We start from the raw sequence: 18026 nt of genomic DNA on the forward strand, positions 1-18026 counted from the left end.
TCCTACACAGGTTTTACTTGTTTTCTGTAGTCTTCTTCTCTCTTCACTCCTTCCAAAGGGCAGAAAAGTGTTAAAAGCTTTCTTCATCTGTCAGGAGCAAAGAGGCGGTGAGACTGCAGGTACAGTGTGTAAGATGCTGATTGGAGGAAAGGAACACACCCCCCCTCCACTGTTTTCTGAATAGACAAGCGCCGTTCTGAGCTTTACCCCCCGACACAAATTTATCTCATGTATTAGGAAAACTTTGCAGAAATGACTCATGCTGATAAGAGGAATGAAGCACCAGAGAGAAGCGACACTCAGAGTTTTGGAGAGAGATAAGTAAACACAACAGATATATGGGATTTGCTCAGATTCCATGGCTGAGGTTTACAACCTCTGTAAACAATCCTAGTCTGTTATTTGTCAGCAGCTCAAAAGTCCACAGAATCTCAGAAAATCTTGGTTTGTACTGAACTAAAAACAGCTGGATACTGTAGTACCCCAGCGTTATCTGCTACAGAAAGCATGGGAAATTTTGTTCACCAACTAAACAGAAACCAAAGAACACTATAGTAGGAGAGGAGCTGGGTTCTGAGATAAGCGTGCCCTTTAAAGTGACACTAAACACACAATGTTTTTAGATCAATCATTCTAAAATATGAAATATACCACAGATTTTTTTAAAGTCTCTTACTATTGTTCTTTTTTTGTTCCATGTGCGCTTCCAATGTGTGCATACTACAATTGTCATAGTGCCCAATGCATCTGAATGTAGATGTGCAGTCCATTTCTGGGGCTTGCAGGAAAGGCTATCTTTATATACACAGTGCTGCATGGAGAAAAAATGTAGCCACCCAAAAACATGAAGTCTGAGCATAGCAGAAAAATGTTTTCATTTTAGAGTTGAAACATAGGAAGAGAGATACAAATTGAAATCTACTTATATTTGAAAATATTGAATTTGTTTTATTTTATTAAATATGTGTGTAGCGCACCCCCTAAGGAGCTGGAAGTAGAATGAGAGGCACACCGAATTTTCACAGCCACTGAGGAGTCAGAGAACAGTCCAGTACTTTGTTTTTGTTATTTTATTGAGGGAATAGAACTTATATAGGGATTGGGAATTATTGAATTCCCACTTGACTTCAGAACAATTCCAGGGACAACTTTTATTATATACAGTCTATATACACTCCTCTGCTTCCTTCAGCACTTGCTTGCTTGCAGTACCCCACTGGCACACTGATAAGAAAATCTAACAATGCACTCTGTCAGATCAGAGCAAAAGCCTGTTATAGGCAGGAACCCAGCCCCTTGGTGTGTAGCAAAATAAAAGTCAGTGTCCAGCATACATCCCTGTGGCTACTGATCCCAGCACAACCTCTTCAGGCACTGCCAACCTGCCTGGCTGCAGCTGCTCCTTTCACTGGCTGTCTTGGCTAACTTCTCCACAGTCCTCCCAGACTAAACACTCACTAGCCCATGTCGCTGACTTCTCAGGAAATCTCCCGGATGTGCTGACCGGCTCCTTCTGTCCTCCTACTTGCTCCCATGCCTCCAGGAAAGGATTCCTTTATGTGTTGTAGAGGGTCCCTGGCCCCGAAGTCACCACCCCCCCCTCCAGACTAGGGGTTGCCCTCAAGGGCCACCAACAGCCTTCTTAGCACTACATCTCCATCTTCCATCTGCTCTGCCCTGCTGGCATGACTGGGGCCCTCATAAATATGCCAAGCTGCTCCTCCTAGCCACCACCCACTCCATCTGGAAACTTCTACAAGGTTCCAGAAAACAGGGGGAGGCACCAGAGATGCTGCTTGCTGAGTCATCCAGCCTCCGTGAGTCACTCAACCCTGACCCAGATTCAACACAAGCCTGGCTCCTCAGCCAAACCAATTTACCAACAATAATAGCTAACTATACACACCTAGCACACTAGCTAGGGGGTGCTACTTGTTAGTTTAGTGTCACTTTAAGGTTCTGTGGCTATGGGTCTGAAATACCGGATCATCTGTGGCAACATTGTTTTTTAAGTTGTTTAATTGAGATGTAGTTTTAACGTCTTTACCACATTGATCAGCACCACTGATTTCTGTTTTCGACTTTATACCTAACTTTAAGTTTCAGCTGATAAAATAAAGCTAGGATTTGTCTGCTTCTTTGTCATTGTTGTTTGTGTGGGAGCTTTGGGTACCACCAGGCTGTGACTGAGTGAACCATTATATTCCCAGCCAACACTTGCATGTACACTAAATAAGGTAGAGCTGCCTTTTATTGCTAGGTAAATAGGATTTGTCCTCCATATGCACTTGAATATTTCATAATACGGTCAAAACAATTCTCATAATGCACAGGCACATTTCCAGCAATTAGGCAGAAATTGTATCCACCTTACTATTTCAATGTATGTTAAGTAGCGATCAGGCTTACATGGAGACTTTGATCTTGTGTTTACTCTATAATAAATCCCATTTGTTGTCCTTGGCACAGCAGGAGTGTAGAACTTCTTTGTTAAATACAGTAGCCTTTTCCAGTGTTTTCTCACTACTGGCTACAGAACTATGTGTCTAAATGACATGCTCCAGATGTTTGGCACAGGGAAAGCAAAGGAGGTACATATCTTTCTAACTTTTGCAAAAACTCAATGCCTCAAAAATGTTAATTATATTGTATCCCTGGCTTATTGTTTGCATTCTTCTTTTTCTTGCAAAACTCAGGATGCATGCTTCTTTTGTGTTCTTCAAGGATAGTTTATTTTAATTTTCTACATTATTTTGCGATAATATATAATGTATGTTAGATATTGTAAGCCCAGACATACCAGCCTCTTTCGATTCATGAGATTTTTAATACACTGAACCTCTGCTTCAGATGCCCACCATGGACAGAATGTTAGTCCTGAAGCACACTGCATAGTAATATAATATACAGTATACTACATGTGCTAGATGGTGATTAAAGCAGCTGTCAGTGAAAAGCACCACAGCACCCAAGCTTATTAATTAGGGTAATATTCTGTATGGAACTCAAATTGAACCAAATCAATCACTACACCTAAAATAAAATGACCATTTATGGGTTTTTTAAGAATAGTGCAACAGTCATGGGTTCTTACCGCCATAGGTAGTGGAATGTTTCATATAAAATGTCAGCTTGAACACAGTTTCAAGGTCTAATGCAATCTATGCATCTGCAACAAGCATGATAGCGTATTAGCGCCTGGTAGCAAAAGTAGTATTTCGGAAAGGCAATCTATGCATTTGTTCCTAAAAGGTATCTGTCATGAGAAAATGCATGGGTTTCTGCTCCTAAACTTTGATGATAGTTGCCTGTCTGTTAGGCTGATCTATGGGTTTTAATGCTGAGTTCCCGAACTGGAACAAGAATGACAATCCGGAGTGATAACTTTGGTTCAACCTCACCAACTGCATCCCTGTCCTGGGTACATGACAGTCACCCTATTTTTGTAAGACACCTCAATGCAAATAGCATTTTCGAAGAAAGTCAGAAGGGCAATGAAGCTCTCAAATGCAGCATGGGTTTTATCACAAAATTCACAAAATAGCTTGATTGTAACGCAATGGAATATATATTAACTATATGGGGTTCATTTACTAAAGCAGTAGAGAATGTAACCTATTTAAAAAGCGAGGCACACCAATAATCCAGAAATGTACAAGGCAAAATCCTGATATTTAATCAGCTTTATACTTGATACTAAAAGTGAATACTGTATTACTTTATTTGCTAAACTATGTTGACATACCTTTGCTAAATGAACATTCTCTACCTCATTTTAAATCATCCCTTTTATCTACTGTATATGCTTTGTTCTTTTTTTAACTATGGTTATTTGGCCATTGTGCTAATCAATGCATGAATTGTTGGGTAGTTGCCAAACTAGATAAAGTCCAATAAGATACAAATAAAACCACTACAGGCTTATAAGTGGGCTTATATTAGTTAAAGCGCAGAGAACTTTGATGAAGCACAAAGTGTAGTTCTCCATGCCAACCCGCCAGATTTCAATTTTTATTGGCAATTTCTGGCAACGGATATATCCATTAATTTATTAATGCTAATAATTAAACATCATATTGTACATAGATAATGTAATAATAATTGTAAATAGGAAGTTATCTAAGAATAAAAAGCATGTGTAAATGCATGTACTGTATGTAGGCATGGCTAGCCGTGAAGCTGTGGTTTAAAGGGAAAAAGTGGGACAATGTCTTTTTTGTTAATGTAATGAATAGGCATTCCCAAAATTCCCATAGTGGAACTTTGGACGGTAAAAATCTTAAACACATCTGCCAAATGATGTAGCAGGGTGGTTGAGGATAGCTTCTTCAGGTAGGGGATACCCTTGAGGGGAATGTAACAGAAAGCAATGTTACTGGCTATGCCGGGCTTCTTTTCATCCACAAGGGGGCAGCAGGAGGTGTGCTTTTGTTGCTTTTTGTTGAGATTTAGACTACAGCACTCTGGGAGATGTAGTCTGGATGGAGATTGGAGCCATTGCCAATACTGGGTAATTAGCTACTGAACCCAGGGATACCAGAGAACAAGAGGAGCCATATAAATAGAGAAGCCCGGGAAGGAGTGGGGCAGTTGGGGAGAGCGCCAACTGGAGAGCGGCTACAAGGGAGAGAGAGGAGCAATGGAGGTGAACCACCAAAATACTTGTCATTCTTCCCACCACAGCTAATGGTCAACAAACAAAGGGGCCCCCAAAAACACTACAGGAGGTGAGCAGTGTGACAGAACATGTTAGGTACCTGTTAGGTAAAGTCCGAAGTGGAGTTTGAGTGCTGAGGATTCAGGCTAAAACGTAGTCAGAGATCAGGCCGGCAACAGATCGGGCAAAGCGGTATACAAACGTAATCCAAAGAATGGTCAAGCAGGCAGAAGTCATACACAAGCTGGCGGTGAAGTACAGATTTGGCAGGCTGAAGAGGGGTCAAGAATACAAGCAAAAGTTCATACACGAAAGTCTATCAAAGAGCAAGCAGCACACCCAGGAAGATATTCCAAACAAACGGGCACTCAACAACAGGAAGTGCTGCTATTTAAATGCTGGTCAAATTGCACATTGTTAACAGCTGGGTAAATTGCACATCGTTCGCAGCTGACAGCAGGGGGGGCTAGTGAGTCCAAGGCAAGCATCAGGCTGGAAAAATCACTGCCAAACTCCAGAGCTTCTCTGTGGCACAACAGGTAAGGCTGCAAGCTACGAAATAAGGAACCTTCCGGTTCAAGGACATCCAGGTACATGATAGGACCCCCTCTCCAATGGACCCCTCCGGGGGCCTAGCGGGGCTTAGCAGGAAAGGTGGCATGAAAGTCTTGGATGAGAGCAGGGGCATGCAAATCTTTAGCTGGAACCCAGGAACGGTCTGTGATGGGGTATCCTTTCCAATGAACCAGATATTGTAGGCCACGACCCCGCCTTCTAGAATCCAGAATCTTAGAGACTTCAAACTCATGTTGTCCATCAACAAGAACAGGAGGAGGTAGTTTTTGAGTTCTAGAGTAACGATTGAAGATTGCCCTTTTAAGGAGAGAAACATGGAACACAGGGTGTATCCGGAGTGAGGAGGGCAATTTCAACCGATAGGACACTGGTCCGACTCTAGCAATAACCCTAACAGGACCAATGAATCGAGGGCCCAATTTGGTAGAGGGTTGCTTCAGTCTTATGTATTTGGTAGACAGCCAAACTCTGTTCCCCCACCGCATATGGAGGTACAGTATATGGCGACGTAGTTTGTTGGAGAAACGTTCATATCTGCCTGCTGACTTCCGTAGCAATAGGCAAATCTTTTTCCAGTGTAGCAAGATATTCTTCACCCGTTGATCTGCTGCTGGTACACCAGATGAAGGCTGAAGTAGTGGAAAGGTCTGAGGGTGATAGCCCAATGCTGCGTAGAATGGCGTGGTATGCAGGGCACTGTGCCAACAAGAGTTAATGGCGAATTCAGCCAAGGGCAAATACTTAGACCAATTGGAGTGTAGCGAGTTGATGTAATGCCGAAGATAAGTTTCAAGGGTCTGGTTCATGCGTTCGGTTTGACCATCTGTTTGCGGGTGATGTGAGGTAGAGAGTGAGAGTGTTACTCTCAGTTTCCTACAAAAGGCTTTCCAGAATCGGGAAATGAACTGAGATCCGTGGTCTGAGACGATATTGGTAGATATACCATGATGTTTCACAACATGAGAAAGGAAGAGGGTAGACAGAGCTTCTGCTGTAGGTAATCCAGAGAGTGGTACAAAATGAGACATCTTTGAAAAGTGATCCACTATAACCCATATAGCAGTCATGCCATCAGATTTGGGTAATTCTGTAATGAAGTCCATAGTTAAATGGGTCCAAGGCTGGTGAGGTGCAGGAAGCGGTTGTAATAGCCCAGCAGGCAATGTGCGAGGTACTTTATTAGCAGCACAGGTTGGACAGGCAGCCACATAGTCTGTAACATCTCTTTTCATATGAGGCCACCAAACATGACGCTGCAAGGTCTTAAGAGTGATTGTGATACCTGGATGACCAGATAACACTCCATCATGTGCCCAGAGGAGTACAGGTCTCCTGAGGCTGGGGGCTACAAACAGGCGACCTGGTGGAACCTTGAGCCCTTGCAGAGATCTGTGCGACAATCTTGTGAGGTGGAATAATATATTGTTCGGTAGGTTGATCTTCTTCGGAAGTAACAAACTGTCTGGAAAGGGCATTGGCCTTCCTGTTCTTATGACCAAGGACATAGGAAACGACAAAATTAAAACGGGAAAAGAACAGAGCCCATCGAGCTTGACGTGAATTCAAACGTTTAGCAGTCTGAAGATACAGCAGGTTTTTATGGTCGGTCAGGATAGAAAAAGGCTTTAGAGCCCCTTCCAGAAGATGTCGCCTATTGGTAGTTCTCGATTCCCAACTTCCCAACTAATTAATCTCTGCTGGAGAAAAATACGCCACTGGATGAATCTTACTGGTCTTAGGTTGTCTCTGGGACAGCACGGCACCTGCTCCTACCTCAGAGGCATCCACCTCAACAATGTATTGGAGATCAGGGTTTGGATGCTGAAGAATTGGAGCCTTGCTGAACATACCCTTTAAAAGCTGGAAAGCTGATTCTGCTTCAGAGGGCCACAGTTTGCAATTGGTGCCTTTCCTACTCATAGCAGTAAGGGGGGCAGCTATGGAGGCAAAACCCTTGATGAAATGCCTGTAGTAATTTGCATACCCCAAAAAGCTTTGGAGTCCCTTCAAAGTGGTCAGTTGGGGCCATTGCAACACAGCAGAGAGTTTCTGTGGGTCCATTTGGAAACCGACACTATTTATGATGTATCCAAGAAAAGATATCTGGTTTTGATGGAAACTGCATTTCTCAATCTTTGCATAAAGGTGGTTTTCTCTCAGCAGCTGTAATACTTGCCTTACATGTGAGCGGTGCTCAAGGTGAGTCTTGAAAAAAAATGAAGATATCATCCAGGTAGATTATCACAAAACGGTTACTGAAGTCATGTAAAAAGTCATTCATGAAATGTTGGAAGAGAGCAGGAGCGTTACAGAGTCCAAATGGCATAACCAGATACTCATAGTGTCCATTGCGGATGTTGAAAGCTGTCTTCCACTCGTCTCCCTCTATAATTCGAACCAGATTATAAGCCCCTCTGAGGTCAAGTTTGGTGAAGAGAACGGCTCCCTTAAGCACATCAAATAACTCTAGAATAAGAGGCAACGGATAGGAGTCCTTTATAGTGATCTGATTTAACCCTCGATAGTCTATGCATGGTCGGAGACCCCCATCCTTCTTTTCGACAAAGAAGAAACCTGCCCCTACTGGAGAAGAAGAGGGTCGAATAAAACCTCTTTCCAAGTTGTCCTTGACATATTCCTCCATGGACTTTTGTTCAGGCAGAGACAAGGGATAGGTCCTTCCTTTGGGAAGAGGTGCTCCAGGGATCAGATTAATCGCACAGTCAAAAGAACGATGTGGAGGTAAAACCTCTGCCTTTTTCTTGCAAAACACATCTTCAAATTCATGGTATTCATAAAGCAAGATAGGAGGGATGGCCGCGGAAGCCAACAGACAACCAGAAAGTCTTGTGGGTCGAGATAAACAGTTCAAATAACAGGAAGACCCCCAAGAGGTTAATTTTCCCTTTACCCAATCAAAGGAAGGGTTAAGTTGTTGTAACCAAGGGTAGCCAAGGATAACAGGCAGAAGTGGGGAATCAATAAGAGACAGAATGATTTCCTCTTTATGGAGTGCACCTACCTGAAGGGTGATAGTGGTGATCTCAAACTTGACAAGGCCATCTCCCAACGGCTGTCCATTCAGGGTGGTAATACTCAGGGGTCTAGAACAAATGGGATGTTATTTTCTTTAGCAAAATTGTAATCCAAGAATATACCAGCAGCTCCCAAATCTACAAAAGCCTCACAGGAGACAAGTTTAGAGGCTAAGTGGAAAGTTGCGGGTACAGTAGTCTTTGTTTTGGAGGAAGTACTTGTAAGGTCTAACCCAGCTCCTCCGACACTGGTTAGACCCTGCCTTTTACTTGGCGGGCTGGACAACCAGATAGCAAATGTCCTTTAAGTCCACAGTATAGGCATAAGCCCAATGCATGCCTCCTCTGTCTCTCCAATTCTGAGAGGTGGAGATGGCTGACTTCTATGGGTTCCACAGGAGACTTGGATTCAACAGAAATTTCAGGTTCAGGCTGAGGTGGTGCTGAGGTAGGGGCCAAGCGATATACCGGCCTTGGAAGCTTATGAGTTCTGAGTCTCTCCTGGCACCTTTCATGATACCGGAGATCCAGACGGACACACAACTCTATGAATTTTTCAAGATCTTCTGGGGAGTCCTTATAGACCAATTCATCCTTAATGCGATCTGTAAGACCTTTACGGAAAGCTGCAAGTAATGCCCCTGAGTCCCATTTGGTCTCTGCCGCCAGGGTACGGAACTCAATAGCATACTGTGCCACAGTCCTGTTACCTTGTTGTATGTCCAAAAGTGAGCACTGGGTTGCAGAAGCTCTATCCAACTTGTCAAATACAGTCTGAAGAGAAGCCAGAAATCTATCAGCATCTTGCAGCACAGGATCATTGCGTTCCAGGTAAGGAGAGACCCATGCCAGGGCTTTCCCTTTTAACAATGAAATTACAAATGTCACTTTGGCAGAAGAAGTATTGAAAGCCCCAGGGTTGTTGCAGAAGTGCAAACGACAAACGTTTAAAAAACCTCTGCAGTCCTCGGTGTCACCACCAAACTTTTCAGGGAAGTTTGAGGGGCACAGAAGAGGTGGGTTGGATTTGAGCAGGAGTCTGGACAGATACAGAGGAGCCAGGCAAACAGGATTTTAGCATAACACAAAGTTCATCTAGCTTAGCGTCCAGAGAAGAAATATGCTGTTCATGAGCTCCAATCAATTGTCCCTGATGCGTAAGCGCCTTAACAATCTCAGCAGGGTCCACTGACATTATGGCCCGTTTGTTATGTTAGGTACCTGTTAGGTAAAGTCCGAAGTGGAGTTTGAGTGCTGAGGATTCAGGCGAAGATCGGGCAAAGTGGTATCCAAACGTAATCCAAAGAATGGTCAGGCAGGCAGAAGTCATACACAAGCTGGCGGTGAAGTACAGATTCGGCAGGCTGAAGAGGGGTCAAGAATACAGGTAAAAGTTTATACACGAAAGTCTATCAAAGAGCAAGCAGCACACCCAGGAAGATATTCCAAACAAACGGGCACTCAGCAAACAGGAAGTGCTGCTATTCAAATGCTGGTCAAATTGCACATTGTTAACAGCTGGGTAAATTGCACATTGTTCGCAGCTGACAGCAGGTGGGGCTAGTGAGTGCAAGGCAAGCATCAGGCTGGAAAAATCACTGCCAAACTCCAGAGCTTCTCTGTGGCACAACAGGTAAGGCTGCAAGCTACGAAACAAGGAACCTTCTGGTTCAAGGACATCCAGGTACCTGACAGAACCTACTAGCACCCAATTTTGGTGTTTCCATCAGTATACTGCTTCCTCCAGTCGGAACATAGATATCAGATATTATAGCCGCATATTGCAACCAAGAACTAGACGGGACTAGCTCAGCTGCAAAATTGGAACGGTTTATTGAACAAACCCACACAGAATATATATCCCACAGGAGGACAGTCCCCTCCTGATCATATTACCCTAACAATACAAACTGTACATAATAATATAAGTACCATAGCTAAACAACAACCAACATATACTATAAACATTAGGTTGAATAAACAACTAGCCACCTGGCTGACTCAGTACCCACCAAGACTATTCGGCACCAAGCCCCTCACCCTGGATACAAGGTACAATACACAATATCATAAGCATAAACATCCCACAATGGTTTGCTTTCAGACAGATAAAACAATAGGTGAGTTAATTAGCACAATAAACACATAACAAACAATGATCTCATCCCACCTCAGACTAGTAGGCAACAGACTAAAGCAGGAGACTTACTTACAAAAAACACATTATGGCAGGGGACCCCAGTGCTTTGAGCTGATTACATTACCATCTAAAGTCATTGCTGGTTTGAGGCATAGAGGCCCCAAATATGGATATGGAACCTCCAGTTCCCAGAGTCTGTGTATTTTGAGGAAACATGAACCTAAATCAGAAACAAGACAACCCCAAGTGTCCCCCAGGCGCACACCTCCCAAAGAGCAGTGTTCCCAGGGTCAAAAGCCCATAGTCAGTGGGTAAGGGGCTTGCCCCTAGTCTTCTCCAAAAGCCCCAGTCCTGGTTAGGTCAGTCAAAACCAGGTCGCTGACCCAGTTAAGCTTAACCTTATGAGGTGTTTTTAGTCACCACTTGGAGTGCTATAAACATACAAACCATAGACATATGCCATCCCTGTGCACCAACATCTTCAAGGGCCCCAACGTGCAAGCAGAAGATTTAAGGACAGTAGTCAAATGAGATTGACACCAAATTCATACTCTCAGGCCCAAACCTAATCCCTTATCTGGAGAACTCTCAAGTGACATAGACATTTTTTGGTCACTTGCAGCAGTTCATCCCATGAGGGGGGCCACCGTTTATGCTATTTTGGTCATGGTATATGCTGGAATTTTTAGAATTATTGCAAGGGACTTTGTGAAGCGGCTAGTGTACTCATTAATATGCTTCATGCTGGTTGACTCTAACTTGCCAATACATTCTGTTATTCTTTCATAGAGTCTTAAGCTTAATTCTTGTGTGTTCATTAAAGTTTACAGAAAGACATACTGGTGGTATCAGTGAAGGTAAGGCCTGACACAGGGCTGGACAGGAGCAGAGGTCCAAAAATAACCAGTGGCTTTACACAACTAAATTGTGGCCTACCAAAAGGGGTGCTGTGCTGGCAAGACAGTCAGGGCCGGCGTTAGGGGGGGGGCAAACTGGGCAACTGCCCAGGGCCCCGAGTGTCCAGGGGCCCCCAGCCGCCCCCTGTCAGCGGAGCGGAGGCAGCGTGACACTATATGCAGGCGGGCAAGGGGAAGACTGATCATTCGGGCAGTCGGGCGGCACTGCCCGAGGCCCCGTGGTTGAGGGGGGGGCCCCACAGCAGTCTGTCCCTGCAGGTGCCTACACACTCTTGCTCAGCTGAGGGGCGGGGCCACACGTTCCCGCCGCGGGGGGCAGCCAGAGTGCAGAGAGAGAAGAGAGCGGAAGACATCTCTCAGCCAGCCCAGCCTGCAGCCACCCACAGGTTGTGACAGGTACGTGGAGATTTCTAGTCTGCTCTGCTGGCTGCTACTGTGCTTCTGTGAAGTTCGTGCAGGAGAATGGAGATAAGAGTCTGCTGCTCTGCTACTGTCCTTATCTGTGTAAGTTCCGATTCTGAAGCACAGTAGCAAGGGGAGGGGGGAGGGGGGTGTCAGTGTGCTACATAGGCTTTGGAAGCAGCCCTTAATATGGTGGGAAACAAATTTTGTCAAAGCAATTCCAACCTCTCTCTCTCTGGAATTGCTTTTTTTTTTAGACTCTGTGACTTTTTTTAGACTCTGTGGTGAATTGTGTGGTGTCGGGGGTGGGGGCGTGACACAGCAGTGCTGACTTTGGTGGGGAGATCACATATTGGGAGGGGGTGTCAGTGGTGGTAAGGGGGGGGGGGGGATGACACAGCAGTGGTGAAATCACATATTGGTAGGGGTCTGTGGCACAAACCCCCTACCAATATGTGATTTCCCCACAAAATTCACCACTGCTGTGTCATCCCCCCCCCCCTTACCACCACTGACACCCCCACCAATATGTAATCTCACCAAATTCACCACTGCTGTGTCATACCCCACACATTTCACCACTGACACCCCCCCCCCCCCCACCCCAACATGTGATCTCCCCACCAAATTCACCGATCACCACCATTGTATCATACCCCCCCCCCGCACACAATTCACCGCTGATCTCCTCACCAAATTCACCACTGCTTTGTCATTCGGAGGGAATGACAAAGCAGTGGTGAATTTTGTGAGGAGATCAGCGGTGAATTGTGTGCGGGGGGGTATGATACAATGGTGGTGTAGCCCCCCCAAAACCACACAATTCACCACTGACACCCCCCCACCCTAATATGTGATCCCCCACCAAATTCACCACTGCTGTGTCACCCCCCCCCCTTACACCCCACAAAATGTGATCTCCCCCAAATTCAATACTGCTATCATTCCCCAACACACAATTCACCACTGACACTCGGGGCTGACGATTCAGCACTGCCCCCCCACCAATATATGATCTCCCCCAAATTCAACACAACACTGTGATCCCCCCCATCCCAATATGCGATCCCCTTCAGACCTGATCATTCACTACTACCTATCCCCCCCCCCCCCGTCCCGACGTCACCTTCCCACCCGCCATCAGAGAAGAGGCAGTGGGCGGCGCGCATGGAGGAAGAATAGTCCAGTGTCCGGTCGGAGGACACAGGTCCGACCGAGTCGCGACGCCATGGAGGAGGAAGAAGTCGACTCCCGAGCAGCATGGTCACCAGGGAGTCGGGACATGCTGGTCAGGTCACTGTGCATTGATGGGGGACATGCTGTGCTGGTCACTTTGCATTGAATGGGAACATGCTGGTCAGGTCACTGTGCATTGATGGGGGACATGCTGGACACTGTGCATTGATGGGGGACATGCTGGTCACTGTGCATTGATGGGGGGCATGCTGGTCACTGTGCATTGAATGGGGGCATTCTGGACACTGTGCATTGGTGGGGGACATGCAGGTCACTGTGCATTGATGGGGGGCATGCTGGTCACTGTGCATTGAATGGGGGCATTCTGGACACTGTGCATTGGTGGGGGACATGCTGGTCACTGTGCATTGATGGGGGACATGCTGGACACTGTGCATTGAATGGGGGCATTCTGGACACTGTGCATTAATGGGGGACATGCTGGACACTGTGCATTGAATGGGGGAATTCTGGACACTGTGCATTGAATGGGGGCATTCTGGACACTGTGCATTGATGGGGGACATGCTGGTCACTGTGCATTGATGGGGGACATGCTGGTCACTGTGCATTGAATGGGGGACATGCTGGACACTGTGCATTGAATGGGGGAATTCTGGACACTGTGCATTGGTGGGGGACATGCTGGTCACTGTGCATTGATGGGGGACATGCTGGTGACTGTGCATTGATGGGGGACATGCTGGTCACTGTGCATTGATGGGGGACTTGCTGGTCACTGTGCATTGATGGGGGACATGCTGGTCACTGTGCATTGATGGGGGACATGCTGGACACTGTGCATTGAATGGGGGACATGCTGGTCACTGTGCATTGATGGGGGACATGCTGGTCACTGTGCATTGATGGGGGACATGCTGGTCACTGTGCATTGATGAGGGACTTGCTGGTCACTGTGCATTGATGGGGGACATGCTGGACACTGTGCATTGATGGGGGACATGCTGGTCACTGTGCATTGATGGGGGACATGCTGGTCACTGTGCATTGATGGGGGACATGCTGGTCACTGTGCATTGATGGGGGACATGCTGGACACTGTGCATTGATGGGGGACATGCTGGTCACTGTGCATTGATGGGGGACATGCTGGTCACTGTGCATTGATGGGGGACATGCTGGTCACTGTGCATTGATGGGGGACATGCTGGACACTGTGCATTGATGGGGGACATGCTGGTCACTGTGCATTGATGGGGGACATGCTGGACACTGTGCATTAATGGGGGACATGCTGGTCACTGTGCATTTATGGGGGACATGCTGGACACTGTGCATTGATGGGGGACATGCTGGTCACTGTGCATTGATGGGGGACATGCTGGTCACTATGCATTGATGGGGGACATGCTGGTCACTATGCATTGATGGGGGACATGCTGGTCACTGTGCATTGAATGGGGGACATGCTGGACACTGTGCATTGAATGGGGGAATTCTGGACACTGTGCATTGGTGGGGGACATGCTGGTCACTGTGCATTGATGGGGGACATGCTGGTCACTGTGCATTGATGGGGGACATGCTGGTCACTGTGCATTGATGGGGGACTTGCTGGTCACTGTGCATTGATGGGGGACATGCTGGTCACTGTGCATTGATGGGGGACATGCTGGACACTGTGCATTGAATGGGGGACATGCTGGTCACTGTGCATTGATGGGGGACATGCTGGTCACTGTGCATTGATGGGGGACATGCTGGTCACTGTGCATTGATGAGGGACTTGCTGGTCACTGTGCATTGATGGGGGACATGCTGGACACTGTGCATTGATGGGGGACATGCTGGTCACTGTGCATTGATGGGGGACATGCTGGTCACTGTGCATTGATGGGGGACATGCTGGTCACTGTGCATTGATGGGGGACATGCTGGACACTGTGCATTGATGGGGGACATGCTGGTCACTGTGCATTGATGGGGGACATGCTGGTCACTGTGCATTGATGGGGGACATGCTGGTCACTGTGCATTGATGGGGGACATGCTGGACACTGTGCATTGATGGGGGACATGCTGGTCACTGTGCATTGATGGGGGACATGCTGGACACTGTGCATTAATGGGGGACATGCTGGTCACTGTGCATTTATGGGGGACATGCTGGACACTGTGCATTGATGGGGGACATGCTGGTCACTGTGCATTGATGGGGGACATGCTGGTCACTATGCATTGATGGGGGACATGCTGGTCACTATGCATTGATGGGGGACATGCTGGTCACTGTGCATTGATGGGGGACATGCTGGTCACTGTGCATTGATGGGGGACATGCTGGTCACTGTGCATTGAATGGGGACATGCTGGACACTGTGCATTGATGGGGGACATGCTGGTCACTGTGCATTGATGGGGGACATGCTGGTCACTGTGCATTGATGGGGGACATGCTGGTCACTGTGCATTGATGGGGGACATGCTGGTCACTGTGCATTGATGGGGGACATGCTGGTCACTGTGCATTGATGGGGGACATGCTGGTCACTGTGCATTGATGGGGGACATGCTGGTCACTGTGCATTGATAGGGGACATGCTGGACACTGTGCATCGATGGGGGACATGCTGGACACTGTGCATTGAATGGGGGAATTCTGGTCACTGTGCATTGATGGGGGACATGCTGGTCACTGTGCATTGATGGGGGACATGCTGGTCACTGTGCATTGATGGGGGACATGCTGGTCACTGTGCATTGATGGGGGACATGCTGGTCACTGTGCATTGATGGGGAACATGCTGGTCACTATGCATTGATGGGGGACATGCTGGTCACTGTGCATTGATGGGGGACATGCTGGTCACTGTGCATTGATGGGGGACATGCTGGTCACTGTGCATTGATGGGGGACATGCTGGTCACTGTGCATTGATGGGGAACATGCTGGTCACTGTGCATTGATGGGGGACATGCTGGTCACTGTGCATTGATGGGGGACACGCTGGTCATTTTTGAACCAACCTAATGATTGTTTGTTAAGTCACGCAATTTTTTTACAGTGTAATCCGTCATTGGTGATAGTATTAGAGTTTTTATTCTATATTTGTTGCCCTGGGGCTTTCTATTTAGTGTAAATGAGTAGCGCTATGTGCAGAGCTGTGTATGTTCTTTATATGGCTCTGCTGCTCCTCACCCAGGCCTACTTATAATAGATCTGGATGAGGAGCAGTAAACATAATAGAATATTATAATTGATGTGATTATAATGATTATGATTATAATTAATTTAATGTTATTTAATTAAAGCATATTTTTATGTAGTTGTATGTTTTATTTGGCTAAATTGATTAAATGCGCCAATATTTTTGGAAGAATATAAAAAAATTTGGGGCCCCACTTTTAGGTTTGCCCAGGGCCACACTTTGTCTAAAACCGGCCCTGCAGACAGTGTGTAGAATGCGCTAATCCACATAGATGGCTGGGCACAAGGGTCTTTTGCCAAACACCAAGTACTCTACCGGGATATGCAGGACCAGCCCTAATTTACTGTACCCCTTCTCCACAGGAATATTTTCTCAGGCTTACTCTACCTTTTCCTAATCAGCAGGTGTCTGTCCCTGTCTATACACCTAACCCCACTGTGGGTGCACCACCAAGACTCAGTAGGGGGATATATAAAGCCTTCCTGTGTCTAAAGCCAGGTACACATGAGACGAATGTCGAGACACATTTTCCAGCTAAAAAAAAAAAAACGTCCGACATACGGCCTGTGTGGGTCTGCTCATCAAGCCATTTGGCCGGTCTGCTCAACAAGCCATTTGGCCGGCTTCTGACGAACGAGAATGCTGGAAAACCACCAGCCGACCGACTCCTGATCAGCATTTTTAGCCAATGGCAGAGAGTTCTGGTGGGGGGCATCCCCCTGTCAGAACACAACAGCTCAGTAGGGAAGATCGCAGTACTTTGCATAGTGAGTAGAGCGGATCCGCCTGGAAAAAACCTATCATGTGTACCAGGCTTAAGATGGCTGCCCAAATCACAGGAGAGCTCTATTTCCACAGGCTTCCTCAAGATAGCCAAGAACAACACACTCCTGCGCTAGGGTCAGCTGACTATGTAGAGTCACAGGTGCCTGGTCAAACTGTGGATAATCTCAAAGATGCCTTGCTTCCTTCTAGAACTGGGGTCATCCTGACAGTGCTGTGAGAATAGAAAAAGAAAAGAGGGCACACTGGCCTAGTGTATTATCCAACAGATTTAAAAAAAATATATGAATAAAATCATAAAGATGTCTACTCACAAACATAAGTTCAAAACACACTTGTCAGGCCGCATGTGGGGCTATCTCTCATTCGTTGCTCGAATCACCAAACTTGGGAGTGGGGGGTCCAAGAATTTGGTATTTTTGTGATGCTCATGTGGTTGGTGCATTGGTGCACTTCACCTCTTAGCCCTCCCTTTGGAGGGACCATGGCTCTCACATCGTGGGCGGGTCTGTAGGGTGTGTCTGTAGGGTATAAGTACTTGTAATTAAGCCATTTAAGCTAGGCTCTGAAGAAGAGCGTCAGCCTGAAGGGTTTCATCCAGGACCCACCACTCCCAGGTTTGGTAATTCGAGCAAACGATGAGAGATAGCCACACATGTGGCCTGACGAGTGTGTTTTTAACTTATGGTTTTGAGTAGACATCTTTATAATTTTATTCATGTTTTTTAATAAATCTGTTGTATAACGCAATAGGCCAGTGTGCCTTCTTTTCTTTTTCTATTCTTTTTCTATCCTGATAGCCACCTGGTGCACAGTATAGGGGATAAGTTAGTCCTCTGCCAGGTTTCTCTAGCACCAGAGGTAGGCAGAAATCATGTGTTTGCTGTGCCTAATTCTTAGCTAGCCTCCTTACCTAAGCTGTCATCCACTTGTAATCCACGGTAATCTTGCTCTTGCCAGGTATTGTGGCAGCTGCACAACATTCTCCTACATGGAGCACAATGCATCGCTGTAAATTTGGTATCAACAAGCCCAAAACCACCAACAGAGTTCTCATTGCATTCAGATTTCACAGACTATCTAACAGACTCAGAAGAAGGGGCAGGATTA

Source organism: Pelophylax lessonae (assembly GCF_965119305.1).
Source record: "Pelophylax lessonae genome assembly, chromosome: 1".
NCBI lineage: Eukaryota > Metazoa > Chordata > Amphibia > Anura > Ranidae > Pelophylax > Pelophylax lessonae.